The sequence below is a fragment of the Saccoglossus kowalevskii genome, chromosome 12, assembly GCF_978046115.1.
Source record: "Saccoglossus kowalevskii chromosome 12, keSacKowa6.1, whole genome shotgun sequence".
Lineage (NCBI taxonomy): Eukaryota > Metazoa > Hemichordata > Enteropneusta > Harrimaniidae > Saccoglossus > Saccoglossus kowalevskii.
The window spans coordinates 18,720,045-18,737,912 of record NC_140652.1 but is presented as its reverse complement, the minus strand read 5'-3'; the positions used below and the strand labels follow the sequence as shown (position 1 = coordinate 18,737,912).

The 17,868-nt window shown below is 34.4% G+C and overlaps 1 long non-coding RNA gene across 1 annotated transcript; it reads right to left on the bottom strand.

The window, feature by feature from the left end:
• Nucleotides 1–555: 555 nt before the first annotated feature.
• LOC102803908 (uncharacterized) lies at nt 556–5,332 on the bottom strand. The gene is made up of 4 exons (XR_014931125.1): nt 5,285–5,332; nt 4,698–4,809; nt 4,318–4,406; nt 556–644 (listed from the first exon to the last, which is right to left on the bottom strand). It is a non-coding gene; the product is annotated as an uncharacterized LOC102803908 (long non-coding RNA).
• Between the last annotated feature and the right edge of the window lie 12,536 nt (nt 5,333–17,868).

The window sequence follows — 17,868 nt, the reverse complement described above, 5'->3', positions numbered from 1 at the left end:
AATTGACAGACATATGCTAAGAATATTTGCATATCAGCTATCACATTTTAATAATAATGGCAAAGTGGAAAGTTTTCCTCTACTAATTAAGACATGGTCATATTTGCGTTCCTACTCCAAATATTTGATCTTATTTATAACATCATGTTTAACAGCAAAAACAACAGCAAGTGGGAACTTTTTTCCTAACCTTAACCAGCCGATTTTACGCTCATTCTATAAACATAAGTGTTGTTTCTACTTGCATCTACGTAATGCACAGCTGGTGATGAAGAAACTGCTATTATAACGCAATTGTTTTCCTCAAACCGGTAGTAACCATTTCATGACTGATCACTCAATGCAGCCAGCACTATAGCTGGTAAATCTAAATTGGGCGTCTAACTCAAGCTTATATCAGACTGTATAACCTTATTTGTGTGTTAGACTTATTAATGTAACTTCACTTATCGTTATCTCACGCATTGTTCTTTTACAAATGTTCTTTATTACCATATGACAGTGTTTTGCTAAGATTACATCATACTGAATCATAATGAAATCAACATCAATGAATTCTGATTCCAGTTTTATTATATTATATAAAGCATCAATAAAATTGGTGACAATCTTCTGAATTCCAACAATTTCAGTTTTACGTCGTTCTGAAAAATATTTAAAAAAAATCATTATTTGAATAGCCAAAGTAATGTCATTCATCTTGTATATCATGACAGTTGTTATACATCAGTTTAATTATTTTCTATATCTCTATTCCATGTAATAAGATCCCGGAAATCTGATTGGTCCGTCCAATCCAACTAAACATAAAGCCAAAATATTATGATGTTTTACAAAATATTTCTTGAATTATTATTAATTATTACATTAATTTAAACAATCTTCATAGTTTTAGATTAAAATGTGTGCGTGATATAATTATGCCAACAACAACTTCTACGTGCAATAATTATGTTTTACCCATTTCTTGTGACGACTTTTACGGATTGTGAAACAGTCACGTTTTGAAGACTCCAACACAAGGAAACAGTTTCTAATACATTCCCGAAACCGTAAATATAGTGATGACTCCAAATATACAACATTATTTTTAATCGTAATAGGAAGAACTAAGGGTAATTGTTGTTCGTGGATGACGATATTTTACAAAAACAAACCAAACCACTCTACGATGAAATAAATTACGATTACTACGTCAGGGGTGGTAATTAAGTTACAAATACTAAAATTTCATTTACCCCACCCCCACGACCGCAGGCATGTGTATCCTTCTTCGACGGTGGGTTATTGTTATTATATTACACCAGTATATTGACAATTCGATAAAACTAATAAAAAGAGTTCACTTGCATCGACTATAAAATCATGATTATAGTGTCCCATCATACTACTTGTAATTGAGGATATTTGACATTCAGTGGTACTTGGTTCGCCCGAAGTTTGAGACATGGCGGGACGCGTTATTTTATCATTTACGGTGACCGCACGGCGATTTCTAACCTGGATACATCTTTCGTATAACCGAGGTTTTATGACAGTATGCTAGACACCTTTTCTCGCTGCTCTGGGGTAAGTTTGTTGCTGTAAGATAGAATTCGAACGCCGCTACGGGTCACCGGTTGTTATTGGTGATACACATTTTTGCATTTGCCTGTTTTTTTTGGCATGTTTTTTATCCTTCAACCCTCAATTTCATCTAGTTAAAGTGCCTGTGCAATGCCCACCCTCACGTTTCCAATTTTAAATCTGTGTCCCACTGAAATGGACAGTTATTAATTTTTTTGCTGAAAATGATTACTCGTATCCAAGTAAATTTGTGATATTTCTCGTGTTGTAGCCACGCCCACCTATCCTGAAACGGTCGACTGTTTCCGGATTTCCGACTCTCGCCGAAAGTGCGCCACCAAATGCCAAAATGTGAGAGGAAGTCATACCCCTGAGCCGTAATAACACTGGTCATTCAGTATACTTTTAAACGATATACATTTTTCGGTCGGCGTTTTCTTTTCTTATTTTTTTTTTGGTCTATTTTCTTTTTTTTTGGAGAGAGAGTTCTTAGATGTTGTGTTGTGGGCAGTTGCAGTGAAATGTACAGTCATAGTGTAAGTATTGACACGTTTCTAATCGATCCGAAGGTGCGAACTCAGTGGACGAAAGCCACTTAACCTCAGATTCTTTTTTTTTTTTTGGAAAAACTGTCCTCGTCCATGAAAAAAAACTAGGTGTAAAGAGAAATGCCGACAACATAAACCTGGTGCAACACTTTTGAAAGAAATAGATTCCGGACCATGATCACCGAGGCGGATTACAGAAGAGAGAGAGACGTCCGGCAAGTGTTTCAAATGAGTTGACTTCTTTTGCGAACATGATTATCGTTTTATAGAGACCATTTAGTCCCTGTTAAGTAAAAGGTAGCAATAATTTTGACAGTGACACGAAAACGAAGCGTCGGACAAACAGGAAATTACACAGCCCTTACACACTGCTAATTGTTTTCATTTTCGAAGGCTGAAAGTTTCTGAATTGTTTGTTGATTGGTGTTGAATGTCGACTTCACATCTCTGTTCTTTTTTTTTACCTCCATGCTTGCAGCTTGATCTCTTTTTACCTCCATGATCTGTGATAGAGGGACTGTGATATGATGTTATAATTATGACAATCACTCCATGGATCACGCTAACTCGAATCCACTCTGAATTTATCTGTATGTGTGTCGATCTCGATTATTTTGTTATCCAATTATTAAACGCCGCTTTTAACGCACTTGCCCTCGTCGTGACCCGACGCGTTCACCTATTTCAACAAAAGTTGAATTTATTTCCACGCGGCTGTCATTTATTTAGTAACTGTGATTTGTCTTTTTTTAATTATTTTATAGTGATCACAATAATCTAATGTTTAGAATGTCAAAATATGTTCTCTTTTATTTTAATTTGAAAGTTTTACTCAGACGATCGATGAAATAAAACAGTGTAGTGACGTGCCTAGTAACCTGCTAAATAAACGTCAAATTCTATTTTGTCTATCGACAGTGTACAAACGTGCGTCCGTGTCGGTGACGATCACGGTGACCAGCTACACCAGAACGGACATATTTCGCATCTAACTCAACCCCATGCAACAAAAATTGATAGTTTGTGTTCATTATGGTCTATTCCCCCTTCGACGAACAAGTACATAAGTGAAAATTTAGTCAAAGACGAGAAAACTGCACAAAACATTTGCCTTATTTACACGTATCTGCAATGCAAGCTGCCATGCGACTTCCCCTTCTGACGTCACAAGGGGAATTTTTGTATGCAAATAAGAAGCTAATGAAGAGCCTCGTTTTAAAATACACAAAAATAAAGTTGACGTAGATTGAGTTTAAAACACATTTTTTCACTTAAAACAAATAATTCATGCTTAGAAACATAAAAATTAATAATATTTATGTATCAATGGATAATTTTAGGCGTGAAAATAGCAGCCATTTCACAGGCACTTTAAATTTACAAATCGTGTTTTTCTGTGGTTCACAATTCATTTCAAAGTCACAACACGGAGGACAAGACATGTTTTACAAGCAAACAGCGTTCTGGCGTCTGATTAGGTTTGTGTGGCGAACAAAGATCACCCAACGACCGACCCTCACAACTAGCATACTACCATTAACAAAAAAATATATTATGGTCATTTCAGATGTTTTTAATTCGGTAATATTTCCTAAAAATCAAATACTACCGGTTTTATGCATTTCCCGCATAAACCTGTAGTCAGTCTATGTTCCACTTTCTTTATCGTAACTGTGCATTATCAGCCAATATACCCTTAATTCCATATGCTAATTTTGTGTTTGGACCAATCAAATCGATGGATTACCACAATCAATATAATTGTTTTAAATAATTAAACTTATATTGGAGGTAGAGAAAGAAATGAGTTTATATACTGTATATCAGCAGTATAAAGTGGGGACATACATAAGGACAATTGTCAACTCAATTCTACAATTCTACATTATAGATAAATTAATTTGAATAACTTCATATTCAAATTAACTTCAATCAGTTTGATTAAAACACAACTATACATACAGTTGCAATTTAAGTGAAGTTCCATACCAAATATTGTCACTGTGTATTTGAGACATATCTAACTTAAGTTCAGAAAAGTTGCATAGATTAGAGGTAATTAACGCTGAGGTTGGTATAATGTCTACCAAATGTTAAAATTAAATTGAAAGTCAACTTCTGTAAAGGGGTTACTCTTATACATGTGGCTTCACTTATAGTAACGTGAGATTCAGTGCATCATATATCCGACAGTTCAACATACCCTGTTTACAAACATCAGGTCTTACATTGCTTTAACTTTACAAACATAAGGAAGCGAGGCTTCACAAGTGGTATCCCTCCATCGGTCGCCTGGTGACAGGAGAGAAAGCATATATTGAACACACGACTAACTGTGTACTACTAACTCATTATAACGGCATTATGTTCAGGCTTGTCATTCTCTGTAAAATCCTTGGTTCAATAGAATGAAAGACGGTGATATTCCTTCAAAATGTATTGAATGCCTTGGTATAGCAAATGTGTTGCTTATGGATATGAACAAGTGAAACATTACTATAAAGTGAATAAGTGATTTTGGTGTACAAAATGCATCTTTTTGACATATTTCACTTGTATTTCCGTACTATATGTGATACTTACTGGACCCGTAATTACCAGCAACGCAATTGGATGCCGTTCCTCCATTAGGCTGGCTACAATCCCAATGTTTCCACACTGCAGCAGAACCATCCGTCCACACCCAGCTGTTTTCCTGCGTGAATTTATCACATGCAAAATTGAAGTTAATTGCCTTTTAACAATAATATCCTAGGTTTTCTATGTCGTAGTCAAGTTTCATATAGGCTATAACACCGAAATATTAACGCAAATGGGTAATAGGTAATTTAGTCTGTTTATACACTGAACTTACATAATATCGCAACGTAAGTGAACCGCGTTTAATTTCATTTCCGTGTTGCGTCCTATTGACTGCATCAAGTGTATATAAGACAGGGCATGCCACTATGAATGCACTGCAAATTAAGGAAAGGCGCATAAAGCTTCCGACCTTAATGTAGAACAGCTTTCTTCGACTCGCGTTGATATGGTCCTTACGTTACATTCAGTAATTAAATTCATACTGTTAATCTCAAGGTTACACTAAACATAGAGTTAACATTTTAGCGTATGTCGCTGTGTATAGTAGTGAATTAATAATAATAAATAAGCTAAATTTGTTCCGCTACCTCTAATACGTCATTTAGTCCAATCCAGTAATTTCCGGTCGTTTGGGCTATTTTATTAACGAATCCTTCTTCTGGCAATGAATGAATTGACGCCAATTTACACCCTAAAGCTAGGCTTGCACAGTAACTATCAGCGGCAGGAAAAACAGCGGGACTCGAAATGTATCTGTAACAGTAACCATTGTCAGTCCAATACGTAAATCCAGCGGGACAGGCTCCTGAAAGTGTACACAATATTTTGAAACGTGGAACTATTTATAAATGAATGAATATTATTTGAATATTTATATTTTCATGACAGTGAACTATATTTATAACTATCACGTGACAGTATTTCAATATTGTACAAATCAGACTATTTGTCCAGTGAATTGTCTCTTATGTACAGCTTATGACATCGCATACCACTTACCTTGAACCATAACAAGGCTTACACTGAGTGCACATACAATTATAAGAACCTTCATATTCGTACAATATTTGCAGTGTGGAAAGAATGTATACCTGTCACCAGTAAAACAAGAAACAAACTTATGATATAATAGACATGCGTGCTGTTCACGCTTTTTACAGTTTCATAGCATAATACTTTAAACAAGACACTCTGATATTTCTTTTTACATTTTGCAACTAAAAACGGTTTCGGCGTCAATTACCAGACAATAATTACAACTGTTGCCACTTATTGGTTGCGTGAACTCGCAATTTGATTTACAAATGAACTAAATTCAAATTGTCGAAAGAAAGAGATCCTTCTCACGCGTCATTGAAGCTGAAAATACCGCATAAATTATGTGAAGTTCCGCCAATCAAGTGAACATAATTTAGTCTTCCAATAGAAATTATTAATTTTGGCTCCATTTTTGACGCGCACACGAGCTGCTTGCATGTAGTCTGCCATTTTGTAATACAATTCACTAAAATGACCACCATTTGTCCACCCATAATTTATGCATGAAAAAATTACATGTACATACTATTAAATATACATTCGTTTGTGAATGCGATAGGAATAATTAGAATATTGAATTGCGTAGGTCACATATGAACATAAATTATAGTGAGCACTGAGAAACATACATGAAAACAATATATGTATTCGTTTATACCTCGTTTTGCCGCTGGTACGCCTATGAGCGAGCTGTTTCAATATCACGCCGACACTGTCTGATCATATCGTGATAACATTTCGTTGATCATATATAAAGTTGTGTGCACTCTGGAATGGTTCTAGCTAATTATTGTTATATTTTGTAGCAACATCAGAAATTTGTAGCGAATTCGTTTAGGTCTTGACATGATTTTGTCGTTCTGTTGTGCGTCTGAACTCATAAATGATTTATCACATTTATACTAAAATCTAACCCAGATCATTAGCTACGTTTAATTCAACAGAGAATAGCGACTGAATAGTTGGAGGCTCACGTCCAGTGGTGTCACACTAATAATGTTTATACTGAAGTATAATAGTGAATGAACAAGAGAAATATACTAATGCTTTGTATGAATGTGTGCAAAACTGCAGCTGGTGAGGTTCAGTTGGCAAGTTTGTCAATTATTCACGCGTGGCTATTTAGGATGGGGTAAAATGCATTGAGTAACATTCAGTGAACACTCTTTAAAACAGTGAACACTCTTTAAAACAGTGAACACTCTTTAAAACAGTGAACACTCTTTAAAACAGTGAACACTCTTTAAAACAGTGAAAACTCTTTAAAACAGTGAACACTCTTTAAAACAGTGAACACTCTTTAAAACAGTGAAAACTCTTTAAAACAGTGAACACTCTTTAAAACAGTGAAAACTCTTTAAAACAGTGAAAACTCTTTAAAACAGTGAACACTCTTTAAAACAGTGAAAACTCTTTAAAACAGTGAAAACTCTTTAAAACAGTGAAAACTCTTTAAAACAGTGAACACTCTTTAAAACAGTGAACACTCTTTAAAACAGTGAAAACTCTTTAAAACAGTGAACACTCTTTAAAACAGTGAACACTCTTTAAAACAGTGAACACTCTTTAAAACAGTGAACACTCTTTAAAACAGTGAAAACTCTTTAAAACAGTGAACACTCTTTAAAACAGTGAACACTCTTTAAAACAGTGAACACTCTTTAAAACAGTGAAAACTCTTTAAAACAGTGAACACTCTTTAAAACAGTGAAAACTCTTTAAAACAGTGAACACTCTTTAAAACAGTGAACACTCTTTAAAACAGTGAAAACTCTTTAAAACAGTGAACACTCTTTAAAACAGTGAAAACTCTTTAAAACAGTGAACACTCTTTAAAACAGTGAAAACTCTTTAAAACAGTGAACACTCTTTAAAACAGTGAACACTCTTTAAAACAGTGAAAACTCTTTAAAACAGTGAACACTCTTTAAAACAGTGAACACTCTTTAAAACAGTGAAAACTCTTTAAAACAGTGAACACTCTTTAAAACAGTGAAAACTCTTTAAAACAGTGAACACTCTTTAAAACAGTGAAAACTCTTTAAAACAGTGAACACTCTTTAAAACAGTGAACACTCTTTAAAACAGTGAAAACTCTTTAAAACAGTGAACACTCTTTAAAACAGTGAAAACTCTTTAAAACAGTGAACACTCTTTAAAACAGTGAACACTCTTTAAAACAGTGAAAACTCTTTAAAACAGTGAACACTCTTTAAAACAGTGAAAACTCTTTAAAACAGTGAACACTCTTTAAAACAGTGAAAACTCTTTAAAACAGTGAACACTCTTTAAAACAGTGAACACTCTTTAAAACAGTGAACACTCTTTAAAACAGTGAACACTCTTTAAAACAGTGAACACTCTTTAAAAGGCAAACAATAAATATTTGAAAACACATTTTTCTCCGTCAAAGTTCCATGGCAAAAATAAGTAGTTTCTTCTAATGCATTTCTTCTATTGTCACTGTTAAACAATGAAGTAAGAGATACGAATGCACTGTGGAGGTGAACGCCGAATCAGGCAGTTGAAATAGTAAAGTGTTATACATACCTTTGTGCGCAGAACAGCACCAGGCGAATACAGGGGTGCAAATGGGTGTCATGAACACGTTACCCGTTATTTATGCCAATTTATCAAACAGCAGCTGTACATACTTATCGATACTATCAAAATATGCCATCAAGCACGTGATTAAAATGACGTTTGTGACGTCGGACTTGTAGTGTAGTTAATTTCAACACTTCATTGATTAATGTGAGATGTTCGAAACTATATGATGACGTTTCAATCAATATACGCCAACTATTAGTTTGTGTATTATTCATATATTAATATATGTGATACACGACACTCAATATTATAAACAGATCAATATGAGTAGTTGACAATACAAGAAAATACAAACATATGACGATGTACGTGTACTATTTCAGCATTGTACAATTTGCAGACAAAGATGGCGTGAAAACGCAAGAGTGTGACCAGTTATTTATCTAGACAACCCCACTGTTTAAGGGGGAGATGTAAAATCAGTTCATTAATATCATTTAACATTTTCCGAATGTGCCAAATAAGAGAATGACAGAACTATACCAATTATCAAAACTTATTAGTTACGATGATGGTGTGTATCTCACGATGTTTAAATTGTTTGATTCCCTGAAGCAGAACGCCTTTCTCGCAAAGTGTTTTTAAAACCAGGTCTGATCTCGTCAATGCAGGTCAGAATTATGTACTATACAATATAACTACATTAGGGAAAAAAGCCATTTCCTATCAAAATTGTTACACATGTGCTCGATTCCTACGAGTATGAGTTTATTGTAAATCATGCTAGTTCAAATCAGCTGCTTACCTCGATCAATTGTCATGTATGACACACATACATTGTGGTAAATGTAGCCTGATGAATATTCATAATTCAACTCGTGCAGCTCAAAAGCCACATATTGACATCGTGTTCAAGATAGCTGAACTGTCTATATGTCTGTCAGATCTCTGTAGTGTGAAGCTAACATATGTGATTAATTTTAAGTATTGTAAACTTTTATCAGTGTTTGACTATTGGTGTCACGTGACCTCTATACACAAATGTGCAAAATATTCTAGAACGTTTATTACAAATCCCACTTGCAAACAATGTGTGTTTAAACAGAAGACTTGGTGTATATACAGTCCGGTAATGAAGTAGTACGCTTGGCCAAGAAGAACTAAGTGGGTTTTAAGCACTGAATAATAGGAAATAACTGTTGTTGTTTTGTTTTGTTTTAGTCGGCAAATACTAGTTCTTGGGGGTTTTTTTCAGAACAAAGTTGCCATGTGTGAAAAGTAAAACATCAATCCACAAATAAACGTTACAAAAGTTTACTTTGGAACTCCTATAGACTTCACATTTTGACACACTTTATCCTGTAGAATTTTGACCTATAGGCGTCCTAAACAAATTTAAATTCATCCCATAGGAATCCCATACGTTTTTGTCCAATCCTAATGGAATGTGATGGAGTGGGACATGTTTAAAACACAATTAATGAAAAAAATATAAAACTATAACTTAAACATATTGCTCAACGTTACGTTAAGTACAATTTAAAAAAGACGTTGATTAAAATATGGAAAAGAATTAATTATTCATACTGACACTGTTTATATTGACTTCACCTTGATTTTTGTTGTTTTATTTAAGTTATTTTATATTAATTCAAAAATGCAAAATCTTTACCAGTAAACACCAACTCTTCAGTCATCAAGAAATGTACACTGAAATAAAACAAAAGCCTTGGATTACTGTAAATGTACAGCATCAGACAATTCAAAATAAATGTATGAAAAGTATGATAATTACAAATAATAGTAATATGGATATTCTATTTCTGAAAAACAGAAAGTTGTGATAAAGAAATACCAAAATATGAAGGATGTGGTATATAGAACAAAATCACTGCAGCCTTCGATATTAAATAGCTTCACCTCTTAAATGTGAGATAAAGTGATTCACAAGTATTTGTTTCAGTTGTAATGTATTTTTTTTTGAAATTAAACAATTTCAAAAATATATTAGTTTACAGACATAAACTATCTACATTTGTACAACTGTTCAACATATACTACATGTATTTCTTTTTTTTTAAATAAATGTATACTTCTACAAATGGCTTTCACAAATTGAATATAATCATTTAATATGGAAACAAGTAGTGCACACTAAGAGTACACACTATTTTCTTTAATTATAATTCCCTAGGAAATGTAAACTGATTTCATTAGAAACATTTCATTTAACATGGTTAATATTGATGTATAATGTCGAATGTTTTTGCTTTCAGAAAACGCCATGAGGATTGCCTTGGCGAGCGGGTGGAGGCGGATTGGTCATTAACTGTTTGACCTTTTTATTCTCTGTGTATGCACACCACAGCAAGTAGTCGTAATTTGAAACATCAAATGTTAAATTATGAAAAATGTCATGAGAGTCCAATACATGCTCATAATATATGTATAATTATAAATAGTTATGTACATCAAAACAATATCATAATTAGGTTTCCATATTACAAGGGTATAATGCCTGTCACACACAAAATGTAACCTGTAGTACATGATGCGTAATTGCCCCCAGGTAAAGGCTCCAGGAAGTACGTTTTTAGGTTTTTCTTCTAATTCCCGCAATTACAATTTGAAGTAGAGCAGATCTAAAGAATAAAAAGATCATGGATCTGAAATTACTCAAATTTCTATATAGTTGGACAGTTGATTGAAGAGAAAGTCAAACTAAATTTGAACACGTTATTATTTGGTGAAAACATTTCAAGTAATTTTGAATCTATGTTAATTTTCAATGTGTATACAAATATTTCAAAGCAAATCGCCTGTGCATTCTTGATTGTTAATGAATGCACCACAATAAAACGTAATTGCTGTATCTGTGTATTATTATAAACTAAAAATAGCAATTAAAAGAAAATGTACGACTTAAATTGTTCTAAAACAATAATGTGCCAAAGATACACACGTGCAATAACATTTTAAAAATGACTAAACTCTGGTAAATACTTACATTTTGACTCACTGAATATTGTTATGAACAGCATCAAGAAAATTAATTAAAACCACCAGACCGCTATTTCATAATTAATGATATCTCTTGCTTGCCGTTGGGTTGATTGAGTGGTCAGTACCATGCGTTCAATGCTGCTGGTTGCATGTATTTACCATGTACTTATGCATATTATATTAATAAAGTTACGTGAATACATATATGGCTATCTGTTATGCCTTCATTATGCTAATGGAAACAGTCAATGATCATAAGAAGTATAATGAAGCGATGCAACCTGGCAAATTTCAAATCAATTAGGCAAAACTGTAAAAAATCAATTTCGCGTTAATGGTGAAATCACAATATTTTTGTTAATGTGTTAAGTGGTTTTAAAGAAATTGATTGCCGTTTTTCGAGGAAAAATCATGCCACCCAGCGTCAAGTGACCGCTAAAGATCTTATTTGCGGGTTATTGTAGCGCGTAATATTTGTTTATGTCGAAAACAATTTAGCCTCCCTAGACGCTCAGAAAAGGTAAAACATCATCAGTCAAAGTTTTAATCAATGAAAATGCTCGAGGCAGATTTCAGTGAGTCGTAAAGCACCTGCCAAGTTTCTGGAATGTAGCTATTATGCAATTACCTGCATTACCTGCAATGCATCATATTTGGACTTATTTTATTTTACGTCATTTTATTAAATTAATAATTAATAAATTGATAAAACCCGCCTACTGATTTGTTTGTTTGGAATATAAATATATTACCAGCTAATATGGACGAAAGAATATGCTCCAGAGGAACTCGTGAGGTAGAAAATTTATGCAGTATGGCGAAGTCTCATTTTCCTCAAAATGATCCAATGAGAATGCATGATTTATACATGTGAGAATTAAGCCCTGTCCGAATTGCAATTTTTTCTAACATCATGCAATTACAATCATGATAATATATAATGAGAACAATACTCTTACCAAGAAAATGAAGTGAATATAATGTGTTATGTTACAGTGGGCAAAGAGATGCGGTCTATGACGAGTGTGAGTGGACATAAAAAAGAATGTGTAAAGACAAAAAAGAGAAATAGTTAAATTGTTCCAATCAGATTCAATGCAATGACATTAAGGGCATTACACTAGAACAAAACATATCACGAACAATCAATTCACCCCAGCTTTTACCACAGCACAAAATACACAGTAGCTATCTACTACTGAAATGTTCAATTCCAACAAGAAGTTAATAAACCTGAACATGCAAAGAATCATAGTTGTGTTGCAAACATTGAACAATATTATTATTGTTATTACGCATTGCCTCCACTTTGAACAATGTGTATTGCATTATTTACTACAAAAAACAAACAATTTGTATAATAGGATAAAGTGACTACCTTAAATCACGACAACTGTAACAGCTACTGGTATTCCATTAAATGTTGAGATTACCTTAATTTGAACACCACAATTCATTGAATTCATGAGTAATATTAATGGTACAGAACATGTTAGACACATCCCTTGAAACGGGACAGTAGCGTTGGAACTAACTTAAGTATTAACAGGTGTAACTGACCTGCCTATTAGTTTTCAAGGTGTTTTATCGGGTAAACATTGATAAAGGTCACTGGTAAGCAGAACATTCCATTTTGTAAATAGGCGGCAAGGTATAGTGGCAAGGGGAACTCTCCACATAACATAATGGTAGATGAAAAACTACATTTTGTACTATTTTTTTTTTAATAAGGTGAGATGAAGCTCCATGTTTTCACTGACACTGCCCGCAGTATAGCAGTAAGTAACCCTTAATTTTTATTTGATTGGAAACATTCGATTTAGGATGCTATTCTGCTTGATGAACATTGCGAAAATTTCAGTCGCATCGAACAGCATGCCACGTCTACACACATAATGTAACTGATGTTGCGTGAAACTTACGAACAGGTGTTTTATTGATTTTAAAGTCAATGCTGCCATGCATATATTCAGAGAGTAGGTGTTTAAACATCAAGCTTAATGTCAGATACAAAGAGTAAAGCTAAACTACTGTTGTATTATGTACAAATTTAGTTATTCAGTGAGGCTTTCCAGTGAGAAACGTAATTGCATATCTGCTTACATAGCCTAATCGAAGTCATATACAACAAATAATCTTGATTACTGATTTAAATGTTCGTGTACTACTCATTCTTCTCACTAATTTGTGTTCACTGTGACTCTCTAAAGGACATCGACCTACATTTGGAATCACTCTATTTGCACATGATTCTGCTTCGGCATATAAATCACTTTGAATATAATGTGACAATGTATACGTACACACCGTTATGACGATAAACTAGTTTTGATGTTAACTAAGTCTTATCATTCCATGCAGCTGTTAAGGTAGCGAGAGGGAAAACATTATTTATAGTTTAATAGAGTTTAGGACTTTCCTCACCAGTTACTAAGCATGCAGTTATGGCAATGTATATGTTTTCAGAAAGCTGAGATATAGCAGAATACGATCATATATGTTTCGTCTTGATATTTGCTCAGGGGATTAAGTTACAATCGTTCCCGTTAACCTCCTAAACACAGAGTTTTTTGCGGGATTGGCCTTTCCTCGGTGTTCCTTTTTTCTATGTTTCTGATCTTTTCACTGTTGCTTTATAAGATAATGATCTTTGAAAATGCATCTCGAAATTTGTATGTGCCCCATAGTTCTGAAGATAAAGCCTGTCGAACTTTATGGACTAACTTTTACGAACGTCTTTCTGTTCCCAAGGCCGTAACTCAACGTCAACGGCTCACATAAACGTCCATGAGACATCATATTTTAGCCAATTTTGTGGCGAATAGATTGTGCAATTTATACATCGTTAGCGTAGAGAAAAGTGTTGAAAAATCACATCTTCAATAGTTATAATAGTCAAAAATTAGTTTCCGTAAAAACAAAATAAAACGTTTTTTTTTTCGAATTTGGCCACAGATAAACAGCTAATTAATGACAAAATGTCGACCATTTCGAACATACTTTGTAAATATACAAGTATCTGATATGCGTGGAATGTTAGATCGGTTGGTTCTAAAACGTGACAAAACTTTTTCGTCGAAAGTGGGTGCTAACTTGAGCAAGATGGCGTACCGCGCAATTAATTTATTCAAGTCCCTTTGTTATGTTGAACAGCGCCAACAGTTCAATCGGTTTTCTAAACATAGGGCGGGCCTTCATGACAACATATATTTACTTACGGGATTTACATGCCTTCAAGTACAGATATGTTTGAATTACTCTCAGCCTATGGAGAGTGTACCGCTATCGGATTTGTTATAATCAGTTAGCTCTAAGTCAGCACTACCGGACTCGGCCGATACCCCGACCGGGCGATCTTATGGATTCGATTTTTTTTAGAAAAATGAAAACCAAAAGTACGCCCGGGCGATGTTATGGCATATATTACGAAGCCCATCTTGTCTGAAAAAATAGCCCTGCGCTGCCCAAATATAATCATTCAAAGTATAAATTCAAAGTGTTTTAATACGTTGGTGAGAAGTCGCATTTTACGTGAACAAGAACATGCACTAAGCAGGAAAAACAAGCCAAAGTCGAAACGGGGTGCATCATGGACATGACATGACACAACACACGATGCAACAACTGAGTGATCAGTAACATCATTTTGGGGTGCAATTGAACTTCAAGTACTTTTTTGCGAAACTTGCTGCGCGGCGATGCTGACATCAAGTGTATGTTCACCGAAGTTTAACCCCAAATCACGCACTGAACTGGCGCGTTATCTTAGCAACTTTTTTCTTTCATGCTCCGCGCGTCGATCTAGTAAACTTATATCCGACGGTACTGTAATTACGCAACTTGTATGCAACTCTGTACTTTGAATATATCAACATCGTTTACTTGGTGCACTGCTTTTCTAATTACGCAAATGTGTTTACAATATTGTACCAGCTCTGAATATTTCAACTTTGTAATGTATTGCTTTCATGATAAATACGCACAATTCATTTTATCTTTTACTAGTGTTAGGGCACCGACCCAGGGTAATGGGTCTGTGAATATTTCAATATTACTGACTTGATAATGCGTTGCATTCGTAATAATTACGCAAACATAAACATGGGCGCATTTAAATCATTAAAAATGATAGTAGTCGGGTGTCTACGAAAAGTCAAGAAAATATTTTAAATACTTGTGATTCATCGATGTTCCAATGGTGAATTATTTTATTCGAAATGAAGTGAATATGTAATATAAACCATACCGTGCGTCATATTAAATTTTACTATAATATAATAAACTCTGGGCAGCGCACTTCCATCGCATTATTCACGTACATTTCGACTGAATTCTACTATTAAACCACGTGTTTGAATTACGTGCGGCATTGGGTAATGACCTCCACAGTTCACGCACTGATATTGGAATTCGGACTGGGACCACCCAACTTGACCCGTCAACAGAAACCGATATATCCACTGTTTTTTTTATCGGTGTCACCACTCTCGTCTATCTCCGCCAAGTTTTCTTATTTCATCGGCGGCATCTTGAAATTCTTGTTCTAATAGTCTTTTAGCAACGTCTAAAACTTTCCGAGTGTTTTCTCTGAATGTGGTTCCAGATATAATAGAGGAGGCGGTAATCCCATATAGCTACTAAATTTACGTATTGCGCGACTACCCTTTCCAATGCCACGAGCCGCGATCACTAGCTTACGATTCACATCAAAAGAATGTCCACTCTTTTTTGACGCAGGAAAAATGTCAGTCACGGAGTTACATTTTTTATTCCACTCTGCGGGCTGACTGTAATATGAGCTCAGGCCACTTTCATTTAGATATCTTTTAACGGCGTCAGACATTTTTCGGCGACCAGTTTTTTTTATCTTAGAACTCCTTCCCATGATATATTAGGTTATTAAAACACCGAGAAAAGCTTGAAATACTATAGTGTAATGATTGTTTGTGCTTTGATCGCGTAACGGACACTACTTATAGATTACACAGGATATAATAAAGCTGGTTGGTCAACAAATCAGTATACAAATTAAATCCTTTGTCTTCAGTCTGTCATTCAACATGATATGTAAATGCATGAAGGACGTGTTCACCTACAACTAAGTTTCCGGGAATAAATTTCAATTACTCAACAAATGCATCGTGCACTGTAAATTCGGACTAAAGATAAAGAAAGTACACAATATAAGGTTGCATAATCCGGGATTTTTAGAAAAAGTTTTTTTTCTAGTTTTTCCCCTCTCGCTACCTTAAGTAGCTCATCTGTAGATGAAGTATATTCTGTATTAATGCATGTATTGTAAATATATTATGAACAACCGTATAGAAATAAAATTGTAATTGTGAGTGTCGTTTATTCACAACATCCTTTACTACCCGTGTATTACACACACACAGTAAGAAACATTAACTTTATATTTCGAAGTATTTTGCTCAATGTAAAGGAAGGCATATCGTCATATATAAACTGTGTGTAAAATATATTTCTGTGTGTTTTTATTGTAATTATTTTGAGAGATATTAAAGCCAGGAGCTTTAACTCGATATTTTGGTGTATGTGTATTTTATTTCCAGTACTATTGTCTTGTCTACCCTATTCTAGCAGTGAAAGAACCCCCTGTTCAGTGTGAGTTCTGTGGGTGGCCCTCTCAATTGCGATAAACATGCCTTACATTGTCAGAACTTTATCTTATAAAGCAACATTTGTCCGACCTATGTGTCATCGTTGTCGCTGACCATAGGCATGGTTGAATACAATCACCTTGAAAACAAACATTCACAGTAAGACTAGAGGTACACAAAATATAGAGAATCACCAGACGAAATATGTGCCAATGTACAAATATCAGCTATTCTAAAATTAGGGTATAAAGTGCTTTTGAATGTTCGAATCAGCGTTAACTTCCTTTGGCCACTTGGACCGTGGAAAACGGTAAACTCATTGAAATCAGTACTGTGACCCTCAAAGACGTTATAGTGAGTAACATTGATATCAAGCTGTATGGCATTATTACATGACCTACTACTGACTTAATATAACATAACACTAAATTGAGCGAAAATCTGTATTCAATGTATCAAAGCATCAACTAGTAACATAGTAGTAAGGTTTATGAATTGAATATGCTATATCTGCTTATTGTTGTATAATATGATGTATCGATGGTTCCCAATAACATGAGTTTTTCTGTCGCTCTGAAAAATTTAAACAACTTTCATTTTATTAGGATTTATTTTGCATTTTGGGCTCAAAATGTCAAATCACATACGGCATCAACTAATACCCGAACAGTGCCTAGCTAGCTGTGATACGATTCCGTAGAAATTACTGCGTCCAATAACAAATGTTACCTAAATGTAAAATTCAGTTTTCATGTGGATACATACTTTTATATATAACTGGGATAATATATTTTGCGAATGTTGAATAATTCTGCCATTCCCAGGACTAACGCAGTCTTGAAAGCAGTATTGGTAGAAAGTACCACTGTCTTTAAAAGTAAGTAAATTTGCATACGGTTCGCCATTGTAACCAACATTATGGAATTCGATTTGTTAGAAACACAGTAATTAAAATAGAA